Source organism: Lissotriton helveticus, chromosome 2_1, assembly GCF_964261635.1.
Source record: "Lissotriton helveticus chromosome 2_1, aLisHel1.1, whole genome shotgun sequence".
Taxonomy (NCBI): Eukaryota; Metazoa; Chordata; class Amphibia; order Caudata; family Salamandridae; genus Lissotriton; species Lissotriton helveticus.
The window spans coordinates 520543753-520556129 of record NC_136059.1 but is presented as its reverse complement, the minus strand read 5'-3'; positions in this window follow the sequence as shown (position 1 = coordinate 520556129).

Sequence of the window (12377 nt, the reverse complement as noted above, 5' to 3'; positions counted from 1 at the left end):
ATGAGGCGGGAAACCCATGGGAAACAGTAGAATTAAATATGTTTGTTAAAATTTTAGCCCATAGTTTGACATTTCCCTTATAGAGGTCAGCGGGCACGCCATCTGGGCCTGGAGCCTTATTACTTGCCGAATCATTTGTTGCTCTCTCCACATCCTCCACATCAAACACTAGTGTGGGCAATGGGGAGCTACAGGTGGGAACAACAAAATAATCAAATACCTAGTGACTTGCATAGATATCTTCAAAGTGAGTCAACCACTCATCTCTGGGATATTATTTCCAATACACCATTCTCCTCACCTGAGAGCAGTGGACTATTAATGATATACCAAAACTTTGAACTATCCTTTAAGACTTCTTTAGACATCAAACTATCCCAAGCCTCTGATTTAATTTCATTTTTACGAATCTGTATATTTAATTTATATTCTTTTCTGAGGCTAGCTATAAGGCCTTTATCCCTAGGTATATCTTTCAATGATTTTATTAGGTTTTGGGGCGCCCTAGACCATTTAGAGTCAAACCATCTTTTTTCTTGTTTTCGTTTAGGCCTAGTAGTAATGGATAGATCTAAGGCAACCTGTTTACAAATTGCTTCAAAAGCTATGATAGTTTCCCCCTCCGACGTAGAACAGTCAGCACATTTTATGATATCTTCTTTAACCTTCGTAGTCAAGCTATCAAAAAAGTGCTCAGGAACTATTTTTGTCCATTTTAACCTCCTCCCTTGGTCTTGGGTTACCACACTACTAGGTCCCTTGGCGTTAGCTGTGGCATCTATAAAGCAGAAAACTTTATCCAGTACTAAGTTAACCGGATTGTGATCACTAAAGGGAGAGTTAGTGGCATTATAAAAGAAAACATGCCCTAACAGAGCAGGGGATAAGAATATATAATCAATGATCGTCTCGCTTTCCCTAGCTTTAAACGTTACAACCCTCTCATTGATATCAAAGAAACTGGGCTCATAGAGGTCAGCATATGACAGAAGTTCTTCGAGAGCCTCCCCCTTATAATTATGTTCAAAGTGAGGAGGCGACGCAAAGGAGGAGTCATGAATTTCATTAATTCGACAATTAAAATTACACAAATGAATATTAAAATCACCCATAAGAATAATATAGACATAAGTGGTTTGCTGCGCTTTATATATTTCTAAAAACTGTGTCAAATAGCAGGGATGCTCATTACAATACTCACTATCCCCAGAATTATAAAAGTTAATTATCAGAGTTTTAACATTATTCGAGGTAGTGAGCTCCGCTATTAAACAATTAGGAGAAGCAGAATCTAAGATTGTTACTGCGCCCTTTAGTCTCACCGAGAGGAGGAGCATCAAACCTCCCTTAGCTCTACCCGCTGGAGTTGGGCGGGCTGGCTGGAAATAAGATTTGAAGCCATCCACCCAGAAGTTATTGTCCTTATCCCAGGTCTCTTGCAAGGCTACAAAACAAAACAGGGAGTTCCCCCTTGATCCTATCTGGGATCTCCTACCGCAATGGGTTAAGAGATTGCCGTGCGGTAACTGTTAATTCTGGTTAGGTTGTTCACCCGACCTCTGACCTCCCCGACAACTAACATAAATAGCGGGAGACAGGAGAGGAGTGAATATCGGGACCTGGAAGCTGTATGACGGAGGAGGCAGGGAGGCCGACATTCGTGCAGAAGGTAAGCGGAGTACAAACCCTTGACCCTTTGGCACAGACGGGAAGTACCCATTCGTTAAATATCTAGGGATGGACTTACCCGTAAAATAACGCCGATATAACCTTTTTTTTAAAAAAATTACTGATGTTGTTAAATACCCGTTTGCCATACCTTAGACTGACTGGCGTAATTAATATAATGACCCGATGTTTCTAAACACCCGGTTACAGTACCATAGACTAACTGGCATAATTAATATGATGACCTGACCTCTACGGTCTACATTCACGCTAATATTAAATAACTTGATAAAATTAAAGTCCGCAATGGATACTGAGTGGATACTACGAACATAGAGAATGAGCATTAAAAGCCTGTAATGTTAGATTAGCAACTACACATAGTCATGTCTAAATGGATACATGATAAAAAAAATTAATATTGGGCTTTGGTAAAACACACACTTACAGATCAGTGTGATGTCTCAAAAAAACAGTTAGGGATACATCTTCACAATCCGCTATCGACATGCCAGGATAAATGGATAAAATGATAACAAAACACAGAGAGAGGGCTAACCCGAATGTCTTCTTTTCCCATCTTTTCCCCGCTGGACAGGATACTGCTTATTGTAAAAGATAACTCCAGGCGAAAAAGTAAAAGGATAAAATACTACTTGCCGACCCTCTGATGATAGAAGTCCCCATGTTCTAAACACGGTGACTAATGAGGTAAAAATCTTTATGAAAATAACTTTTGATATTCATGAGGACAACTGATGTCAAAGTTTCTTGAATAAAGGCGTGTATTTCTGTTCAGGTAATTCCATCAGGAAACTTTTCAACTAATAAGAAAAAGATACGGTGGCCATTCTCCATACAGCTCCATTATAAGCCCTGATTTTTAACAACAGGTATGAGCTAGTATTATTGTAACACAAAACTATACGTCAGCACTATCATTGTGGAGGATGTGGCATAGATTATTAAGTGTACATATTGTCTCAATCCAGGTGCCATTTTTATTCATATAAAGTGGAAGCCGTAAGAGCACTTTCCCTGAAATCAAATGGAGTGATCTCTTACTTGACCAACATTTGTTTTTTAACAAGGTATGTCAATAGCCCTTTCCTGCTCCACGCATTGTTACTTGAAGAATAGGCTGGTGGGCATGTATACTTACACATTACAGAAAAGAACTAAAATGTGTAGTCGATTTCATTTTTGGAACTCTTAATTTGAGTTATGTTTGTATACAGTAAAGACGAATATACCTTTTAGAATGAATAGATAATGTACCAGTTGCACTGTATTTAAGTATTGATGTATTCTGTAACTATGTGAGGTCTAAGAGGAGTCTATGTATTAAATGTGCATAAATATTTTTCCAATAGATTAACCGTCCTGAAGAAGGTGTCATATCTTCATGCAAGCACCGAAACTCCGCGTCGACTTTTTTTTTGGTTTTTCTATGATGTTATTATGAAATTTTATCGTGTTTTTATTCATTCTGTAACAGTGTATATTGTATTCTTTTTCTTCAACTGAGGTTATTCCTCATATGCTTTTAATAAATAAAAAACAGTACAATTTTAAAAAAAACCTCATATTTGGTCATAATTGTCTGACATAGAACTCCCCTCACGAAATGTATATATGTGTGCACTGATATTGTAATGTACTGCCTCTAATATAGCTTAATAACTCCTATGATAATTATCATATACTTTGAGACACAAGGTCTCTTTACTCACACATCGAGTTACTGCTACATAGCAGATACTAGGTGGGACTTCTCGCTGCTGTTATTCTCTTGCAAGGCTACAACATCACAGGCTCTGATAAGCTTTAACCAATTCTGGTCACCCCTTTTGGACCGAAGCCCTGCAATGTTCCAGCTCATTAGCCTAAATTTTGCACTTGTCTCTGCAGTGGTGTCATACTCAGGGGGAGAGAGTCGAGGAGTCACAGGTATTGGCCTTAGTCAATCGTTCTCATTTAACCGGGACAAAGGCGAAAACCTATTGGATAGAACTAAAGTGTCCCTACTCGTGGTTACCTGAGTACATTGTGTTTTTGGTGAAAAAACTGCTCCAGAACTATCCCCACCAGCAAGATGTTCCCTATTTATGGAATTATAGGGGAGCCGACCTAGACTTCCATGGGTATGTTGTAGATAGGATCTTATATCACCTTTTACCTAACTTAGGGGGGGGATAAAAAAAAACAATGATAATGCCCTAATACTTCCTTCCTCTCTCTACAAATCAGAGCCGTCCCACAACAGACGGGGTACAACATGTGGATTATTAAAATTAACGATGACGCAGTCCCCTTTGATTACCTTTTGGGAACTCCCTAGCCAACCAACCCGCCTTGCATTATAATGTTTGAGGAAATTTCAATATGGCCAGAGCAATTATGGTCATACCATTTTTTAGTAACTGCTAACTGAGTATCTGTAGATTCAACCTCTCCCTCCACCAATGGGGGAACCCTTACAAGGACTACCACCAACGGGGCTGCTTCAGGGGGTAAATTAATATTAGGTTGAATAACAATTTTATCCCTAAGCTATTGATCCAAATCTTTCCCCCTTGACCTAGATGGGACTAAATTGCTTCGCATCTCTGGTTTCCTTACTATACTTCTCTGTAGTTCCCCAACCCCTTTACAATCAGTACGACCCCTGGGTACGGCGGGTCCAGGCATAGGATTTTCAACCAATAGTGGGCTTACTGACCTATGCCCTTCACCTTGTTCCACATTTTTCTCAATGCCCACTTTAGAGTGACATATAGAGCGCCCAGATATCTGAGCCGTGCCAGATACACAATCATGCAAATTTAAAAACGGATTGATTTGATCACATTTTTCTAATTAACTAGCAACACAAAAGTTCAAAGTATCAATAATGTCCTTCGCAATACTGGTTAGAGCCAACTCCAACCGAGAGGTAAAAATTTCCTCCACCATGTCCCGGAGAGTTGTCTCTATTGTCTTAGATGTGGCAGGCCCATGATTCTGTGTAGTACTTTTTGGCTCTTCGTCCCGCTTATTTGTTCTCTTCGGGACTTTCTTTGACACAGTACTCTGATTTTTAGACTGACCTTTAGACATTGGCTTCTGACTGGGGGATTTACTAGGGGCATTACTTATGGGTCGTTGAGCCCTCTCTTCAGGGACAACATGGTGTACTTCCTGTGCACGGGTTGGAGGGTTAATAATTACACGGGGTTCCAGGGGAACAAGGTTTTCCGGGCTGACCTCCAAGGGGTGGGTTCCCGCTACTTGAGCGGTGGTCGTATCCAACCCAAGTTCCCTCTCAGCGGTTTCAATTTCTGTTGTCAACACACCCACCGCGAGGTCAGATAGGAAATGATAGACGCAGACTTCCTAGGATCTTTGGCCTTAACCCCCCTCCCGGTCTTGTGAAGTATGTGATTTCCGCTTACCCATGATAAAGTTCACGTTGAAGAGGAGTGGCCCGGCCTCTTCTGGCCCCTGGCGGCCGCAGATGGCCCGCCCTTTGCACGGGCTAAGCCCGGCACACGTCCGAGCGCGCGTCCCGCGGGACGGAGATGACGTGTTGCTTATACAGCACTACGGGTGGAAAGGGAGGGCTGGGTCCATCGCTGGTTGCCCCCAATGGCTCCTGGGGCTCGTAGTCCTTCTGGCCCCCACACGCCCCAAACACTCTGAGCTGCGTCTCCCGTGAAGCGGGAGGCGCGGGGTCTTTTAGCAGCTGGTGCGGGCGGAAAGGGAGGGCTGGGTCCATCGCTAGTTGCCCCCAATGGCTCCTGGAGCTCGTAGTCCTTCTGGCCCCCACACGCCCCAAACACTCTGCGTTGCGTCTCCCCACGAACCAAAAAGAACAAATTATCATACAAGAACAATAAATGACTCAAGATAAGTGCATGAATGATGGACAACATCAAGAACAACCCACTCACTTACATAGACAACATGAAACATAGAACATATTGTATGGTAATTTGTTCTTTTTGGTTTGTGGTGTAATGTGTGTAAATATGTGGCATTTGAAAACTAATCAATTTTTGTAAGAATAAAAAATATATTCTTTCTAATAAAATTCGAGCAGGCAGTCCGTTTTTTGTTAATTGGCGCCCTGACTTTTTTGGTTATAAAATAGGTATCAGTACAGGCAAACCAGTTATTGTTTTTCACAGTTCAGTTTCAAAGCAGAGAGCAAAATAATTCAAGGACACTTTTAAATAAGTTATTCAAAATCCAATTTAATAGTAAAATTTAAATTTGCATGACTATTAAGGAAAATATACTTTTATAACATTTCCATTTCCCTATCTTAAGTCACAGGAAGTTAATCTGCATTTGACTCTCTCACTTTTGCCAGCCAGTAATTAGCACTTGAATAGGTGTGAATGAGTTGAGAACTTTCTTCCGGGACAAGAACAAACAGGCTTGGGCATCGGGAAGTGTTGGTGTGCCCGCAATAGGATTGCCATTTCTGGGCCTGGGAACTTGATTAACTTCAAAGAGGCCAATACCCTGCCACAAGCAGATATAGCTAACACTCAGACTTGCAGTGAAGCAAGACCATCCCAAATCACAGTAAGCCTCGTTGCCATCACAGTGTCAGATCCTTCTAGAGCAGAGGTCTTCAATCTGTGGGGCGCAAACTCCAGGGGGGCCCTGTCGTGTCTATGAAATAACGACAGACAGTTCTATGTATAGTTGTATCGGAGCTTTATTGTATGCTTCCTTCTGTGTCCCTGTCCCTACTCTAACTAACCCCTTCCTCTCCACGCTCCTCCTCTTCCCTTCCACCCCAGCTAGCTCCACCCACCCAGCTACTAGACTGCTGACTACATAACATCTCCCCCTTTCTTAACAAAACGACAGAATAGTGTGCTAGATCATATTTCTTCAATGAGTCTCTTTGGCCGTTGAATATCTCGGCGGGGTCGCGTGGACGTGGTTTCAGAAGTATCATCAATCAGGGGTCCACTTGGCTGACTCCTGCTCTCTTGGTCAATTTGGCCGGACTCTTCAGGAGTGAGCATGTCAGTCACGTTCATCAAGGGTCCTTTCACGTCTTGTGGACATTTCTTAAAATGCGATACATTCCTGGTGACTCATCGTTGATCAGATTCCGCAGTTAGCATGGTGCCTTTCGGTTGGGTAACCAGCAAAGGTTCATCTCGGAACCGACAGTCAGTCTTTCTTTGTTGATCCTGCTTGACAACAACGTGATCTCCTTCATGCAGGGATGGTGATCTCGCTCTCCTTTTTGTATCAGCATATAATTTCATTTTGTCCTTGTTACATTTATCAGTCGTCATCATCTCTTGATGGCTGCGTGTCGGCGACATTGCTCGCAAGGCCCCTTCCCAAGTTGGGATGCGGTTTCTCATGGGACGCCCCAGCATGAGTGTCGCAGGACACTTTCCGGTGGTCGAGTGAGGAGTCGTCCTATATGCTCTGAGGACCTCGTTGAGGGCCACTTGCAAGTCCTTCTTTTCAGCTGTGGCTTGCTGGAATGTCTTTTTGATCGGGGCCATAAATCTTTCGATGGTGCCATTCGCTTGTGGCCAGAGAGGTGTAATTTCCCGGTGATTGAAATCCAGGTGTTTTGCAAACGCACTGAACTCGTGCCCATTGAACGGAGGTCCATTGTCTGTTTTCACCTCTCTGGGGACACCCCAGGCTGCAAACACTTCATCTAGCACTTTGAGAGTGCTAGAGGCACTTGTGGATGGCACAAATTGTGCGATGGGAAATCGCGAGTATTCATCAATTATGGCTACCACGTATTTTCCGGATTGTAGCGGTCCGTAGAAATCCATGGCAAGTGATTGCCATACTCCACTGGGTAGGGCGGTCATTTGTAGTGGGGCCGGTGGATCACCTTTGTTGGTCAGCTGGCACAGATGGCAGTCCTTCAGAGTAGACCCTACCATCTGGTCGAGGAGGGGAAACCACACGCGTTCCCGGAGAGCTCGCTTTGTTGATACTACTCCTATGTGGCCTTCATGGGCAAGGTTGATGACTCCCTGCCGTAGTTGACTAGGAACCACAATCCGCTGACCTCGCAGTATAACTCCATCTGTGGTGACAGACAGTTCGTCACAGACGTGACGGAATGCTTGCATCTCCTGCTTGAAAGCCGGGTCATTGTCTTCTTCGTGAGAGTCATGTCTCCACTGGTGGGTTTGAATCCGACGGAGTACTTTCTGCAAAACAACGTCTTGCGCGGTGACCTCTCGGATGACTTCCATGGGAATGGCAGGTGGCAGTGCCTGGTCAGCCACGAAGTGGATGTACTCCTCAGGAATAGATGGTGTGGAGTCGGACGATGCATGGGGGTGTCGGGACATGTAGTCGGCCGGGTTCTCTGCCTTCCCGGGTTTGTGAACAATGGTAAAAGTGTATTCTTGAAGTCTGAGACCCCACCTCTCAATCCTTGGAGGCATTTTGGATCTGGGGTTGCCGTAGATGGTGACCAGCGCCTGATGATCGGTGATCAAAGTAAAGTGCTTGCCGTAAACGAAAACATGAAAGTGTTCACATGCCCACACCACCGCAAGACTCTCCTTTTCAGGTTGAGAATATGCCTTTTCAGGATCAGACAGACTGCGACTGGCATAGGCAACGATGCGTCTCTGGTCAGAGTCATTGTCATATTGTGCCAAAATGGCCCCCAACCCCACAGGGCTGGCATCCACAGTGATCTCAGTCTTCTGTCGAGGATTGAAGTAAGAGAGATTGTCAGCAGATTCCACGGCACTCTTGATTTCTCTAAACGCTAGTTCACACTGAGGCGTCCAGTCGAACGGTTGGCCTTGTTTAGTGAGGTTGCGAAGGGGATGACTGATTGTCGCATAGTCTCTGATGTAGCGGGCACAGTAGCTGGCGATCCCTAGGAACGATCTCAGTTCACTGACATCTTGTGGGCTCTTGGTGTCGTTCAGAGCCGCTATCTTGTCCGGATCAGGTTCCATTCCCGCACCAGAGAAGATGTGGCCAAATAATTTCAAAGTGGACCGGTGGAACTCGCACTTATCTTTGCTCAGTGTCAGGTTCGCATCCAACAAGGCGTGACAAACGCCGTCAAGTGCTATGTCGTGCTCACGAACATCGGAGCCAAACACAAGAATATCGTCGCTGTGGTTCAGAGTGTTGGGGATGTGTTGAATGATCTGCCGGATTGCCTCTTGAAAAATTTCCGCAGCTGATGAGACACCAAAACTCAGTCTCTTATATCTGAAGAGTCTTAAGTGAGTTGCAAATGTCGTAATGTAGCGGGATTTGACGTCTAATTCTAGCTGGTGATAGCCTTTGTTTAAATCCAGCTTCTAGAACACCCTTGCCCCGTTCAAAGCAGAGATCATGTCGCTCAGATGCGGCCCAGGGTGTCGTTCCCTTTCTATCGCCGTGTTAGGTAGGCGCATGTCAACACACAGTCTCACCTTGCTGGGGGTCCCTTTTTTAGGTACGATGACCACTGGCGATACCCATGGGGTCGGACCATCTGTGCGCTCGATGATGTCTGCAGACAGGAGATCTTGAAGTTCATCCTTTTTGAAGATGGAACGGAACACGACGAGGGTGCTGTGCCACAGGCTTAATCTGTTCATTGATGTGTAGATGTATTCGGCAACCCTTCAATTTCCCTAGACCTTGAAACAGCTTGGGAAACCTGCTGACGCTGTCCTGGTTATCACTGACCTTAAATAGAATTTCAACAAGGCGGAGACACTCCGCAGTGGACAGACTAAGCAAACAGTCGGCCTCTGGGCCTTTGATAACATGTATGACCGCTGGTATGGTGATGGTGTCGTGTTGGAGAGTGGTTGGGAATTTTCCCAAGCAGGGGAGTGGCTTCTTAGACATCCAGGTGAAAACTCGGACCGGTGCAAAAGTTAGTGGGGGCTTGGGATTCATTCTCTCATATTCTGTGACTGGGATAAAGTTCAGCGAAGCCCCGCTGTCCAGTACGAATTTAGTGTCGTGGTTCCCTACTTTAATGTCCAAGCGGGGATATTTTTTGAGTTGGTCTGGATCCGCGATCATATTCACGTATTCTACTGTGTATTCTGAATCTCTGGACGATGATCTGGAGTCCCGGGACGGCGATCTGCGTTCCCATCGAGATCTGCGCGACTCTCGGCTGGAGTGTGACGAGCCTGAGGACAATGTGGGTTTCCCTTGGACAGCTCTTATGTGATGTTTGCTGGCGTCAGAGCGAGATGACCTCGTCGTTTCGCTTCGGCTGTCCTTGTGATAGTCCCCACACATCGATTCGAAATGGTTCATCCGCCCACATTTCCTGCATCGCTGACCCATGGCGGGGCAGGTATCGGCATGAGGATAGTCATATCCACACCTGTAGCATCTTCTCGTCCTTTCCGGTCCCTTGTCTCTCCGCCCAGGTTCTCGCCTCCTGTGGTCTGGACGTCTTTGACGAGATGACGGTCTCGGTCTCCATTGCTTTTCTCTCGAGCTCTTTCGACTGCTGCCTTTGGCTTGGACACGACGCATTTGTTCATGACTCACATTGCGCCCCGTTTCAATGGTGGTGGCATGTTCCTCCGCCTGGTCACAGACGCGAGTCATTTCTTCAATGTCGTCTAGTTCATGGGGTTTTCGTAGCAGCCGCCTCCTGAGGGCTTCCGAGTGGCATCCATCTATAATCTGTGACTTGATGGCGGCATCTGTTGAGAAGTTGTCAAATTCACAGTGTCTCGACAGCCGCCGCAGTCGGGTGATGAACGCGCTCATCGCCTCCTCCTTTCCTTGGCGCGCTTGATGAAACGCATGACGTTCATAATCCACGTTTCTTTTATGGAGGAATTTTTTGTTCAATGCCTCCCGTACCTTGTCATAGGTTCCAGCATCTGCAGGGGGAAGATCTTTGATTATCTTGCTTATTTCTCGCCCTGCTAAGTTGCGGAGGGCAATACATTTTTCTTTGTCTACTGTTACTTTGGATCCCTCGATGTAGTCTTCGAAATCCTCCAGCCACTCTTGCCACTTGGGGCCCATGCTCCCTCCAGTGGTCAAGGTTAAAGGTTCCGGGACCTGCAGATGCGACACTCCTGCCACGATGGGCTTGACTTCATTTCGCTGTGGGGATGTATCTGGGGTCACCATCGTGGTATCACGTGTCTCACACCCCTTTCTCTGACACTGACTGGCCTGTCACTGCTCGTTCGTCACGGCTTGTTCCTCTACATTCATCAATGGTTGTTCCTTCACGTTTGTCAATGTTCGTTCATTTACCTTTGCCAGTGCTTGTTGCTAGAAGCTTTGTTTGTTACTTGTGCTAGCTCGTGCTTATTTACTTGTTTAGCCTCTTGCACTGGCTCGTGCTTGTCTTGTGTTGTGGCTTTGCTATTGCCTTTATCCGTCTCTTGCATTTGCCAATGCTTGTTGGATTGCTGCAACTTTGTACTTATCAATGTTTGTTTGTTTCCATCTACCAGTGCTTGTTCCTTACGTTTGTCAAGGCTTGTTGCTGAACTCTGCTTGCCTGACCTCAAGATGGCCGCCCTGGATCCCCGACAGGGGATTGGAGCAAACTGCCTGACTTCAAGATGGCCGCCACTCCCAAACTCTCATGCTTCGCGAGACTTGGCTCTCCTTTAGTTTTACTTTTCACTCAGGTACTCACTCGGTAGTCGCGCACCATGCGGGGCCTGGAAATCTCCCTCAGCCGTCCGGTGGCGACACTATTCGCCCAGGAGTGTTCTCTGCTGCAGGTAGGACCGGGTGGGCTCCCGCCTGCTTTACTTCACTCGCCGCGCGACCACGCATCAGGGAGCAAGCACCCGGGCTCAGCGCTCGACAGCGCTTTCACGATCCGTGCGCTCCACGTGCTGCAGACAGGTACCGCTGGCCTTCTAGGGGCGACGCTCGCTGTCGGGACAATCCCGGATTGCTTTGGGTGGCTGGCAGAGTCGGAGTGGACTCCCGACTTCTTCTCTTTCAGTACGTGCCAACTTGCACGCATTAGGCGTGAGTCGCGGTTTTGGCGCGAATGGGTTCTTCTTTGCTCGAGCGTCTCGGCGCTCGTTACTTCGGCCCCTCTTGGTTCCCTCGCAGTCACTGGACTGGGGAATAGGGTCGCCCGCTGCTGGCCTCTCACCTCAGGCGGCAGCTTCACTTTGCACAGCAGCTCTTTTCTTTCTGGACGCTGCTCGGGACGGGACGCTCCTGCAGGGTTCTGTGGGTGGTAGGCATACCAATCCCACCCTCGTCGCCAGTTGTCGTGTCTATGAAATAACGACAGACAGTTCTATGTATAGTTGTATCGGAGCTTTATTGTATGCTTCCTTCTGTGTCCCTGTCCCTACTCTAACTAACCCCTTCCTCTCCACGCTCCTCCTCTTCCACCCCAGCTAGCTCCACCCACCAGCTACTAGACTGCTGACTACATAACAGGCCCTGGAGTCATGGAAAGGGGGTCGCACATTTCCAGGCCTCACTTCTGTCTGGAATCCAAAATGTGCTTTTCCTTTTAGAAAAAGTCAACCGTCCGGAAATTGCTTCTGCTGCAGTTAATTGCTGAAGTTAATTGAGTCTCCTGTGCTGTGAAAAAAGAGTCAGGGCAGACAGGTAAAACAGTCCTTCACACCAGCGTGACTGCTTGGCTGAATAAAATGCAAATGCAGCTATCAGTAAATCTGCAAATGTAAAGGGTGCTTGGGAACGGTAATCACTCCAAGCATTGTGATTGCCAAGATTTG